Below are 12,550 nucleotides of genomic sequence, written 5' to 3'. Positions count from 1 at the left end.
GAGATGTTTACCATGGTTCCTAATACCCTCCGGGAGTCCAATTGAGTGGGTGGAACCATCCAATATGCCTTTAAACAGTCAATTTACCCATTCTTAACTTGCACCGATATCTTGACCTCAAGCCTACCACAGAAATTTATGGCAACACGTAAGGGTCATATAAGGTTCCACACGTCATTATATGACCCTAAGATGTAACCCCTAGGGTCTCAAGACTTTTCGCCACCAGGCTCCCGTAACCTCAAAATTCCTCAAAAAGCGTGGATTATAGCCTTCAATTTTGGAATTTTTTCGCGCGGAAATAAAAATTGCAGAGATGTTTACCATGGTTCCTAATACCCTCCGGGAGTCCAATTGAGTGGGTGGAACCATCCAATATGCCTTTAAACAGTCAATTTACCCTTTCCAAACTTGCAACGATATCGTGACCTCAAGCCTACCACGGACATATATGGAAACATATAAGGGTCATATACGGTTCCAAATGTCATTGTACGACCCTAATATCTATCCCCTAGGGTCTCAAGACTTTTCGCCACCGGGCCCCGTAACCTCAAAATTCCTTAAAAAGCGTGGATTATAGCCTTCAATTTTGGAATTTTTTGACCTTTTTTCGCCCGGAAATAAAAATTGCACCGATGTCTACCATGGTTCCAAATACCCTCCGGGTGTCCTATTGAAAGGGTGGAACCATCCAATATGCCTTAAAACAATCAATTTACCCGTTCCAAACTTGCACCGATATCGTGACCTCAAGCCTACCACGGACATTTATGGAAATATATAAGGGTCATATAAGGTTCCAAACGTGATTATATGACCCTAAGAGGTATCCCCTAGGGTCTAAAGACTTTTCGCCACCGGACCCCGTAACCTCAAAATTCCTCAAAAAGCGTGGATTATAGCCTTCAGTTTTGGAATTTTTTGACCTTATTTCGCCCGGAAATAAAAGTTTCCGAGATGTTTACCATGGTTCCTAATACCCTCCGGGAGTCCAATTGAGTGGGTGGAACCATCCAATATGCCTTTAAACAGTCAATTTACCCATTCTTAACTTGCACTGATATCGTGACCTCAAGCCTACCACGGACATTTATGGCAACATGTAAGGGTTATATAAGGTTCCAAACGTCATTATATGGCCCTAAGATGCAACCCCTAGGGTCTCAAGACTTTTCGCAACCGGGCCCCGTAACCTCAAAATTCCTCTAAAAGCGTGGATTATAGCCTTCAATTTTGGAATTTTTTTGACCTTTTTTTCGCCTGGAAATGAAAATGGCCGAGATGTTTAACATAGATCATAATACCCACCGGGAATCCAATTGAGTGGGTGGAACCATCCAATATGCCTTTAAACAGTCAATTTACCCGTTCCAAACTTGCACCGATATCGTGACCTCAAGCCTACCACGAACATTTATGGCAACATATAAGGGTCATATATGGTTCCGAACGTCATTATATGACACTAAGATGTATCCCCTTGGGTCTCAAGACTTTTCCCAACCGGGCCCCGTAACCTCAAAATTCCTCCAAAAGCGTGGATTATAGCCTTAAATTTTGGAATTTTTTTGACCTTTTTTCGCCCGAAAATGAAAATGGCCGAGATGTTTACCATAGTTCCTAATACCCACCGGGAGTCCAATTGAGTGGCTGGAACCATCCAATATGCCTTTAAACAGTCAATTTACCCGTTCCAAACTTGCACAGATATGGTGACCTCAAGCCTATCACGGACATTTATGGCAACATATAAGGGTCATATATGGTTCCAAACGTCATTGTATGACCCTAAAATGTAACCCCTTTGGTCTTAAGACTTTTCGCCTCCAGGCCCCGTAACCTCAAAATTCCTAAAAAAGCAAGGATTATAGCCTTCAATATTGGAATTTTTTGACCTTTTTTCGCCCGTAAATAAAAATTCCCCAGATGTTTACCATGGTTTCTAATATCCTTCGGGAGTCCAATTGAGTGGGTGGCACCATCCAATATGCATTTAAACAGTCAATTTACACGTTCTAAACTTGCACTGATATCGTGACCTCAAGCCTGCCACGGACATTTATGGCAACATATAAGGGTCATGTATGGTTCCAAACGTCATTATATTACCCTAAGATGTATCCCCTAGGGTCTCAAGACTTTTAGCAACCGAGCCCCGTAACCTCAAAATTCCACTAAAAGCGTGGATTATAGCCTTCAATTTTGGAATTTTTTGACCTTTTTTCGCACAGAAATGAAAATGGCTGAGATGTTTACCATGGTTCCTAATACCCTCCGGGAGTCCAATTGAGTCGGTGGAACCATCCAATATGCCTTTAAACAGTCAATTTAGCCGTTCCAAACTTGCACCGATATCGTGACCTCAAGCCTACCACGGACATTTATGGCAACATATAAGGGTCATATATGGTTCAAAACGTCATTATATGATCCTAAGATGTATCCCCTAGGATCTCAAGTCCTTTCGCCACCGGGCCCCGTAACCTCAACATTCCTCAAAAATAGTGGATTATAGCCTTCAATTTTGGAATTTTTTGACCTTTTTTCACTCGGAAATAAAAATTGCCGAGATGTTTATCATGGTTCCTAATACACTCCTGGAGTCCAATTGAGTTGGTGGAACCATCCATTATGCCGTTAAACAGTCAATTTACCCGTTCCTAACTTGCACCGATATCGTGACCTCAAGCCTACCACGGATATTTATGGCAACATATAAGGGTCGTATATAGTTCCAAACGTCATTATATGACCATGAGATGTTTCACCTAGGGTCTCAAGACTTTTTGCCACCGGGCCTTGTAACCTCAAAATTTCTCAAAAAGCATGGATTATAGCCTTCAATGTTGGAATTTTTTGACCTTTTTTCCTCGGAAATAAAAATTTCCGAGATGTTTAACAAGTTTCCTAATACCCTCCGGGAGTCCAATTGAGTAGTTGGAACCATACAATATGCCTTTAAACAGTCAATTTACCCTTTCCAAACTTGCAACGATATCGTGACCTCAAGCCTATAACGGACATTTATGGAAACATATAAGGGTCATATACGGTTCCAAATGTTATTGTACGACCCTAATATCTATCCCCTAGGGTCTCAAGACTTTTCGCAACCGGGCCCCGTAACCTCAAAATTCCTCAAAAAGCGTGGATTATAGCCCTCAATTTTGGAATTTTTTGATCTTTTTTCGCCCGGATATAAAAATTGCAGAGATGTCTACCATGGTTCCAAATACCCTCTGGGAGTCCAATTGAGAGGGTGGAACCATCCAATATGCCTTTAAACAGTCAATATACCCGTTCCAAACTTGCACCGATATCGTGACCTTAAGCCCACCACGGACATTTATGGCAATATATAAGGGTCATATAAGGTTCCAAACGTGATTATATGACCCTAAGATGTATCCCCTAGGGTCTCAAGACTTTTCGCCACCGGACCCCGTAACCTCAAAATTCCTCATAAAGCGTGGATTATAGCCTTCAATTATGGAATTTTTTTACCTTGTTTCGCCCGGAAATAAAAGTTGCCGAGATGTTTACCATGGTTCCTAATACCCTCCAGGAGTCCGATTGAGTGGGTGGAACCATCCAATATGCCTTTAAACAGTCAATTTACCCGTTCCAAACTTGCACCGATATCTTGACCTCAAGCCTACCACAGAAATTTATGGCAACATGTAAGGGTCATATAAGGTTCCAAACGTCATTATATGACCCTAACATGTAACCCCTAGGGTCTCAAGACTTTTTGCCACCGGGCCCCGTAACCTCAAAATTCCTCAAAAAGCGTGGATTATAGCCTTCAATTTTGGAATTTTTTCGCGCGGAAATAAAAATTGCAGAGATGTTTACCATGGTTCCTAATACCCTCCAGGAGTCCAATTGAGTGGGTGGAACAATCCAATATGCCTTTAAACAGTCAATTTGCCCTTTCCAAACTTGAAACGATATCGTGACCTCAGGCCTACCACAGACATTTATGGAAACATATAAGGGTCATATACGGTTCCAAATGTCATTGTACGACCCTAATATCTATCCCCTAGGGTCTCAAGACTTTTCGCCACCGGGCCCCGTAACCTCAAAATTCCTCAAAAAGCGTGGATTATAGCCTTTAATTTTCAAATTTGTTGACCTTTTTTCAGCCGAAAATAAATATTTCCGAGATGTTTTCCATGGTTCCTAATACCCTCCGGGAGTCCAATTGAGTGGGTAGAACCATCCAATATGCCTTTAAACAGTCAATTTACCCGTTCAAAACTTGCACCGATATCGTGACCTCAAGCCTACCACGGACATTTATGGCAATATATAAGGGTCATATATGTTTCCAAACGCCATTATATGACCCTAAGATGTATCTCCTAGGGTCTTAAGACTTTTTTCCACCGGGCCCCGTAACCACAAAATTCCTCAAAAAGCGTGGATTTATCGCATCAATTTTGGAATTTTTTGACCTTTTTTCGCCCGGAAATAAAAATTGCCGAGAAGTTTACCATGGTTCCTAATAACCTCCGGGAGTCCAATTGAGTGGGTGGAACCATCCAATATGCCTTTAAGTAGTCAATTTACCCATTCCAAACTTGCACCGATATCGTAACCTCAAGCCTATCACGGACATTTTTGGCAACATATAAGGGTCATATATAGGTCCAAATGTCATTATATGACCCTAAGATGTATCCCCTAGGGTCTCAAGACTTTTTTCCACCGGGCCCCGTAACCTCAAAATTCCTCAAAAAGCGTGGATTATAGCCTTTATTTTTGGAATTTTTTGACCTTTTTTTGCCCTGAAATAAAAATTGCCGAGATGTTTACCATGGTTCCTAATACCCTCTGGGAGTCCAATTGTGTAGGTGGAACCATCCAATATGCCTTTAAACAATCAATTTACCCATTCTAAACTTCACCGATATCGTGACCTCAAGCCTACCACGGACATTTATGGCAATATATAAGGGTCATATATGGTTCCAAACGTCATTATATGACCCTAAGATGTATCCCCTAGGGTCTCAAGACTTTTCGCCACCAAGCCCCGTAACCTCAAAATTCCTCAAAAAGCGTGGATTATAGCCTTTAATTTTCGAATTTGTTGACCTTTTTTCAGCCGAAAATAAATATTGCCGAGATGTTTTCCATGGTTCCTAATACCCTCCGGGAGTCCAATTGAGTGGGTAGAACCATCCAATATGCCTTTAAACAATCAATTTACCCGTTCCAAACTTGCACCGATATCGTGACCTCAGGCCTACCACGGACATTTATGGCAATATATAAGGGTCATATATGTTTCCAAACGTCATTATATGACCCTAAGATGTATCCCCTAGGGTCTTAAGACTTTTTTCCACCGGGCCCCGTAACCTCAAAATTCCTCAAAAAGCGTGGATTTATAGCATCAATTTTGGAATTTTTTGACCTTTTTTCGCCCGGAAATAAAAATTGCCGAGAAGTTTACCATAGTTCCTAATAACCTCCGGGAGTCCAATTGAGTGGGTGGAACCATCCAATATGCCTTTAAATAGTCAATTTACCCATTCCAAACTTGCATCGATATCGTAACCTCTAGCCTATCACGGACATTTTTGGCAACATATATGGGTCATATATAGGTCCAAACGTCATTATATGACCCTAACATGTATCCCCTAGGGTCTCAAGACTTTTTTCCACCGGGCCCCGTAACCTCAAAATTCCTCAAAAAGCGTGGATTATAGCCTTCAGTTTTGGAATTTTTTGACCTTATTTCGCCCGGAAATAAAAGTTTCCGAGATGTTTACCATGGTTCCTAATACCCTCCGGGAGTCCAATTGAGTGGGTGGAACCATCCAATATGCCTTTAAACAGTCAATTTACCCATTCTTAACTTGCACTGATATCGTGACCTCAAGCCTACCACGGACATTTATGGCAATATATAAGGGTCATATATGGTTCCAAACGTCATTATATGACCCTAAGATGTATCCCCTAGGGTCTCAAGACTTTTCGCCACCGGGCCCCGTAACCTCAAAATTCCTCAAAAAGCGTGGATTATAGCCTTCAATTTTCGAATTTGTTGACCTTTTTCAGCCGAAAATAAATATTGCCGAGATGCTTTCCATGGTTCCTAATACCCTCCAGGAGTCCAATTGAGTGGGTGGAACCATCTAATATGCCTTTAAACATTCAATTTACCCGTTCCAAACTTGCACCGATATCATGACCTCAAGCCTACCACGGACATTAATGGCAACATATAACGGTCATATACGGTTCCAAATGTCATTTATATGACCCTAAGATGTATCCCCTAGGTCTCAAGACTTTTCACCACCGGGCTCCGTAACCTCAAAATTCCTCAAAAAGCGAGGATTATAGCCTTCAATTTTGGAATTTTTTGACCTTTTTTCCCCCAGAAATACAAATTGTCGAGATGTTTACCATGGTTCCTAATACCTTCCGGAAGTCCAATTGAGTGGGTGTAACCATCCAATATGCTTTAAACAAACAATTTACCTGTTCCAAACTTGCACCGATATCGCGACCTCAAGCCTACCACGGACATTTATGGCAACATATAAGGGTCATATATTGTTCCAAACGTTATTATATGACCCTAAGATGTATCCCCTAGGGTCTCAAGACTTTTCGCCACCGGCCCCCGTAACCTCAAAATTCCTCAAAAAGCGTGGATTATAGCCTTCAATTTTCGAATTTGTTGACCTTTTTCAGCCGAAAATAAATATTGCCGAGATGCTTTCCATGGTTCCTAATACCCTCCGGGAGTCCAATTGAGTGGGTGGAACCATCCAATATGCCTTTAAACAGTCAATTTACCCGTTCCAAACTTGCACAGATATAGTGACCTCAAAACTACCACGTACATTTATGGCAACATATAAGGGTCATATATAGTTCCAAACGTCATTATATGACCATAAGATGTACCCCCTAGGGTCTCAAGACTTTTCGCCACCGGGCGCCGTAACCTCAAAATTCATCAAAAAGCAAGTTCAATTTTGGAATTTTTTCGCCCGGAAATAAAAATTTCTGAGATGTTTACCATGGTTTCTAATACCCTCCGACAGTCCAATTGAGTGGGTGGAACTATCCAATATGCCTTTAAAGAGTCAATTTACCCGTTCCAAACTTGCATCGATATCGTGACCTCAAGCCTACCACGGACATTTATGACAACATATAAGGGTCATATATGGTTCCAAATGTCATTATATGACCCTATGATGTATCCCCTAGGGTCTGAAGACTTTTCGCCACCGGGCCCCGTAACCTCAAAATTCCTCAAAAAGCATGGATTATAGCCTTCAATTTTGGAATTTTTTGACCTTTTTTCGCCTGAAAATAAAAATTGCCGAGATGTTTACCATGGTTCCTAATACCCTCCGAGAATCCAATTGAGTGGGTGGAACAATCCAATATGCCTTTAAACGATTAATTTACCCGTTCCAAACTTGCACCGATATCGTGACCTAAAGCCTACCACGGACATTTATGGCAACATATAAGGGTCATATATGGTTCCAAACGTCATTATATGAACCTAAGATGTATCCCATAGGGTCACAAGAATTTTCGCCACCGGTCCCCGTAACCTAAAAATTCCTCAAAAAGCGTGGATTATAGCCTTCAATTTTGGAATTTTTTTGACCTTTTTTCGCTCGGAAATAAAAATTGCCGAGATGTTTAATATAGTCCCTAATACCCTCCGGGAGTCCAATTGAGTGGGTGGAACCATCCAATATGCCTTTAAACAGTCAGTTTACCCGTTCCAAACTTGCGCCGATATCGTGACCTGAAGCCTACCACGGACATTTATGGCAACATATAAGGGTCATATATGGTTCCAAACGTCATTATATGAACCTAAGATGTATCCCCTAGGGTCTCAAGACATTTCGCCACCGGACCCCGTAACCTCAAAATTCCTCAAAAAGCGTGGATTATAGCCTTTAATTTTGGAATTTTTTAACCTTTTTCCGCCCGGAAATAAAAATTACCGAGATGCTTACCATGGTTTCTAATAACCTCCGGCAGTCCAATTGAGTTGGTGGAACAATCCAATATGCCTTTAAAGAGTCAATTTACCCGTTCCAAACTTGCACCGATATAGTGACCTCAAGCCTACCACGGACATTTATGGCAATATATAAGGTTCATATATGGTTCCAAACGTCATTATATGACCCTAAGATGTATTCTTAAGGGTCTCAAGACTTTTCGCCACCAGGCCCTGTAACTTCAAAATTCCACTACAAGCGTGGATTGTAGCCTTCAATTTTGGAATTTTTAGACCTTTTTTCGCCCGGAAATAAAAATTGCCGAGATGTTTACCATGGTTCCCAATACCCTCTGGGAGTCCAATTGAGTGGGTGGAACCATCAAATATGCCTTTAAACAGTCAATTTACCCGTTCCAAACTTGCACCGATATAGTGACCTCAAGCCTACCACGGACATTTATGGCAATATATAAGTGTCATATATGGTTCCTAACGTCATTATATGACCCTATGATGTATCCTCAAGGGTCTCAAGACTTTTCGCCACCCGGCCCTGTAACCTCAAAATTCCACTACAAGCGTGGATTATAGCCTTCAATTTTGGAATTTTTAGACCTTTTTTCCCCCGAAAATAAAAATTGCCGAGATGTATACCATGGCTCCTAATACCTTCCGGGAGTCCAATTGAGTGGGTGGAACCATCCAATATGCCGTTAAACAGTTAATTTAATCGTTCCAAACTTGCACCGATATCGTGACCTCAAGCCTACCACGGACATTTATGGCAACATATAAGGGTCATATATGGTTTCAAACGTCATTATATGACCCTATGATGTATTTCCTAGGGTCTCAAGACTTTTCGCCACCAATCCCCGTAATCTCAAAATTCCTCGAAAAGCATGGATTATAGCCTTCAATTTTGGAATTTTTAGACCTTTTTTGGCCCGGAAATAAAAATTGCCGAGATGTTTACCATTGTTCCTAATACCCTCCAGGAGTCCAATTGAGTGGGTGGAACTGTCCAATATGCCTTTAAACAATCAATTTACCCGTTCCAAACTTGCAACGAGTTCATGACCTAAAGCATACCACAGACATTTATGGCAACATATAAGAGTCATATATGGTTCCAAACGTCATTATATGAACCTAACATGTATCCCCTAGGGTCTCAAGACTTTTTGCCACCGAGCCCCATAACCTCAAAATTCCTCAAAAAGCGTGGATTATAGCCTTCAATTTTGGAATTCTTTCGCCCGGAAATAAAAATTGCCAAGATGTTTACCGTGGTTCCCAATACCCTCCGGGAGTCCAATTGAGTGGGTGGAACCATCTAATATACCTTTAAACAGTCAATTTACCCGTTCCAAACTTACACCGATATCGTGACCTCAAGCCTACCACGGACATTGATGGGAACATATAAGGGTCATATATAGGTTCAAACGTCATTATATGACCCTAAGATGTATCCTTAAGGGTCTCAAGACTTTTCGCCACCAGGCCCTGTAACCTCAAAATTCCACTACAAGCGTGGATTGTAGCCTTCAATTTTGGAATTTTTAGACATTTTTTCGCCCGGAAATAAAAATTGACGAGATGTTTACCATGGTTCCCAATACCCTCTGGGAGTCCAATTGAGTGGGTGGAACCATCAAATATGCCTTTAAACAATCAATTTACCCGTTCCAAACTTGCACCGATATAGTGACCTCAAGCCTACCACGGACATTTATGGCAATATATAAGTGTCATATATGGTTCCTAACGTCATTATATGACCCTAAGATGTATCCCCTAGGGTCGCAAGAATTTTCGCCACCAGGCCCGGTATCCTTAAAATTCCTCAAAAAGCGTGGATTATAGCCTTCAATTTTAGAATTTTTTAACCTTTTTTCGCTAGGAAATAAAAATTGCCGAGATGTTTACCATGGTTCCTAATACCCTTCGGGAGTCCAATTGAGTTTGTAGAACCATCCAATATGCCTTTAAACAGTCAATTTACCTGTTCCAAACTTGCGCCGATATCATGACCTCAAGCCTACCACGGATATTTATGGCAATATATAAGGGTCATATATGGTTCCAAACGTCATTATATGACCCTAAAATGTATCCCCTAGGGTCTCAAGACTTTTCGCCACCGGGCCCTGTAACCTCAAGATTCCTCAAAAAGCGTGGATTATAGCCTTCAATTTTGGAATTTTTTGTTCTTTTTTCGCCGAAAATAAAAATTGCCGAGATGTTTACCATGGTTCCTAATACCCTCCGGGAGTCCAATTGAGTGGGTTGAACCATCCAATATGCCTTTAAACAGTCAATTTACCCGTTCCAAACTTGCACCGATATCGTGACCTCAAGCCTACCACGGACATTTATGGAAACATATAAGGGTCGTATATGGTTCCAAACGTCATTATATGACCCTAAGATGTATCCCCTATGGTCTCAAGACTTTTCGCTACCAGGCCCCGTAATCTCAAAATTCCTCAAAGAGCGTGGATTATAGCCTTCAATTTTTGAATTTTTTGACCTTTTTTCGCCCGGAAATAAAAATTGCCGAGATGTTTACCATGGTTCCTAATACCCTTTGGGAGTCCAATTGAGTGGGTGGAACCATCTAATATACCTTTAAACAGTCAATTTACGCTTTCCAAACTTGCACCGATATCGTGACCTCAAGCCTACCACGGACATTTATGGCAACATATAAGGGTCACATATGGTTCCAAACGTCATTATATGACCCGTAACCTCAATATTCCTCAAAAAGCGTGGATTATAGTCTTCAATTGTGGAATTTTTTCGCCCGGAAATAAAAATTGTCGAGATCTTTAGCATGGTTCTTAATACTCTCCGGGAGTCCAATTGTGTGTGTGGAACCATCCAATATGTCTTTAAACAGTCAATTTACTCGTTCCAAACTTGCACCGATATCGTGACCTCAAACCTACCACGGACATTTATGGAAACATATAAGGGACATATATGGATCCAAACGTCATTATATGTCCCTAAGATGTATCCCCTAGGGTCTCAAAACTTTTCGCCACCGGGCCTCGTAACCTCAAAATTCTTGAAAAAGCATGGATTATAGCCTTTAATTTTTTGACGTATCCCCTGTCTCAAGACTTTTCTCCACTAGGCCCCGTAACCTCAAAATTCCTCAAAAAGCGTGGATTATAGCCTTCAATTTTGAAATTTTTTCGCTCGTAAATAAAAATTGCCGAGATGTTTACTATGGTTCCTATTACCCTCCGGCAGTCCTATTGAGTGGGTAGAACCATCCAATATTCCTTTAAAAAGTCAATTTACCCGTTCCATACTTGCACCAATATCGTGACCTCAAGCCTACCATGGACATTTATGGCAACATATAAGGGTCATATATGGTTCCAAACGTCATTATATAACCCTAAGATGTATCCTCTAGGGTCTCAAGACTTTTCGCCACCAGGCTCTGTAACCTTTAAATTCCTCAAAAAGCGTGGATTATAGAGTTCAATTTTGGAATTTTTTGACCTTTTTTCGCCCGAACATAATTGCCGAGATGTTAAAAATGGTTCCTAATACCCTCCGGGAGTCCAATTGAGTGGGTGGAACCATCCAATATGCCTTTAAACAGTCAATTTACCCGTTCTAAACTTGCACCGATATCGTGACCTCAAGCCTACCACGGACATTTATGGCAACATATAAGGGTCATATATGGTTCCAAACGTCATTATATGACCATAAGATGTATCCCCAAGGGTCTCAAGACTTTTCGCCACCGGGCCCCGTAACCTCAAAATTCCTCCTAAAGCGTGGATTATAGCCTTCAATTTTGGAATTTTTTGACATATTTTCGCCCGGAAATAAAAATTTGCGAGATGTTTACCATGGTTCCTAATACCCTCCGGGTGTCCAATTGAGTGGGTGGAACCATCCAATATGCCTTTAAACAGTCAATTTTACCTGTTCCAAACTTCAACCGATATCGTGAATTCAAGCCTACCACGGACATTTATGGAAACATATAAGGGTCATGTATGGTTCCAAACGTCATTATATGACCCTAAGATGTATCCCCAAGGGTCTCAAGACTTTTCAACACCGGGCTCCGTAACCTCAAAATTCCTCCAAAAGCGTGGATTATAGCCTTCAATTTTGGAATTTTTGACCTTTTTTCGCCATGAAATAAAAATTGCCGAGATGTTTACCATGGTTCCTAATACCCTCCGGGAGTCCAATTGAGTGGGTGGAACCATGCAATATGCCTTAAAATAGTTAATTTACCCGTTCCAAACTTGAACCGATATCGTGACCTCAAGCCTACCACGGACATATATGGCAACATATAAGGATCATATATGGTTCAAAACGTTATAATATGACCCTAAGATTTATCCCCTAGGGTCTCGAGACATTTCGCCACCGGGCCCCGTAACCTCAAAATTCCTCAAAAAGCGTGGATTATAACCTTCAATTTTGGAATTTTTGACCTTTTTTCGCCCGGAAATAAAAATTGCTGAGATGTTTACCATGGTTCATAAT

The sequence above is a fragment of the Chenopodium album genome, chromosome 20 (assembly GCF_948465745.1).
Source record: "Chenopodium album chromosome 20, dcCheAlbu1.1, whole genome shotgun sequence".
NCBI lineage: Eukaryota > Viridiplantae > Streptophyta > Magnoliopsida > Caryophyllales > Amaranthaceae > Chenopodium > Chenopodium album.
Note: the sequence above shows the minus strand (reverse complement) of the source record.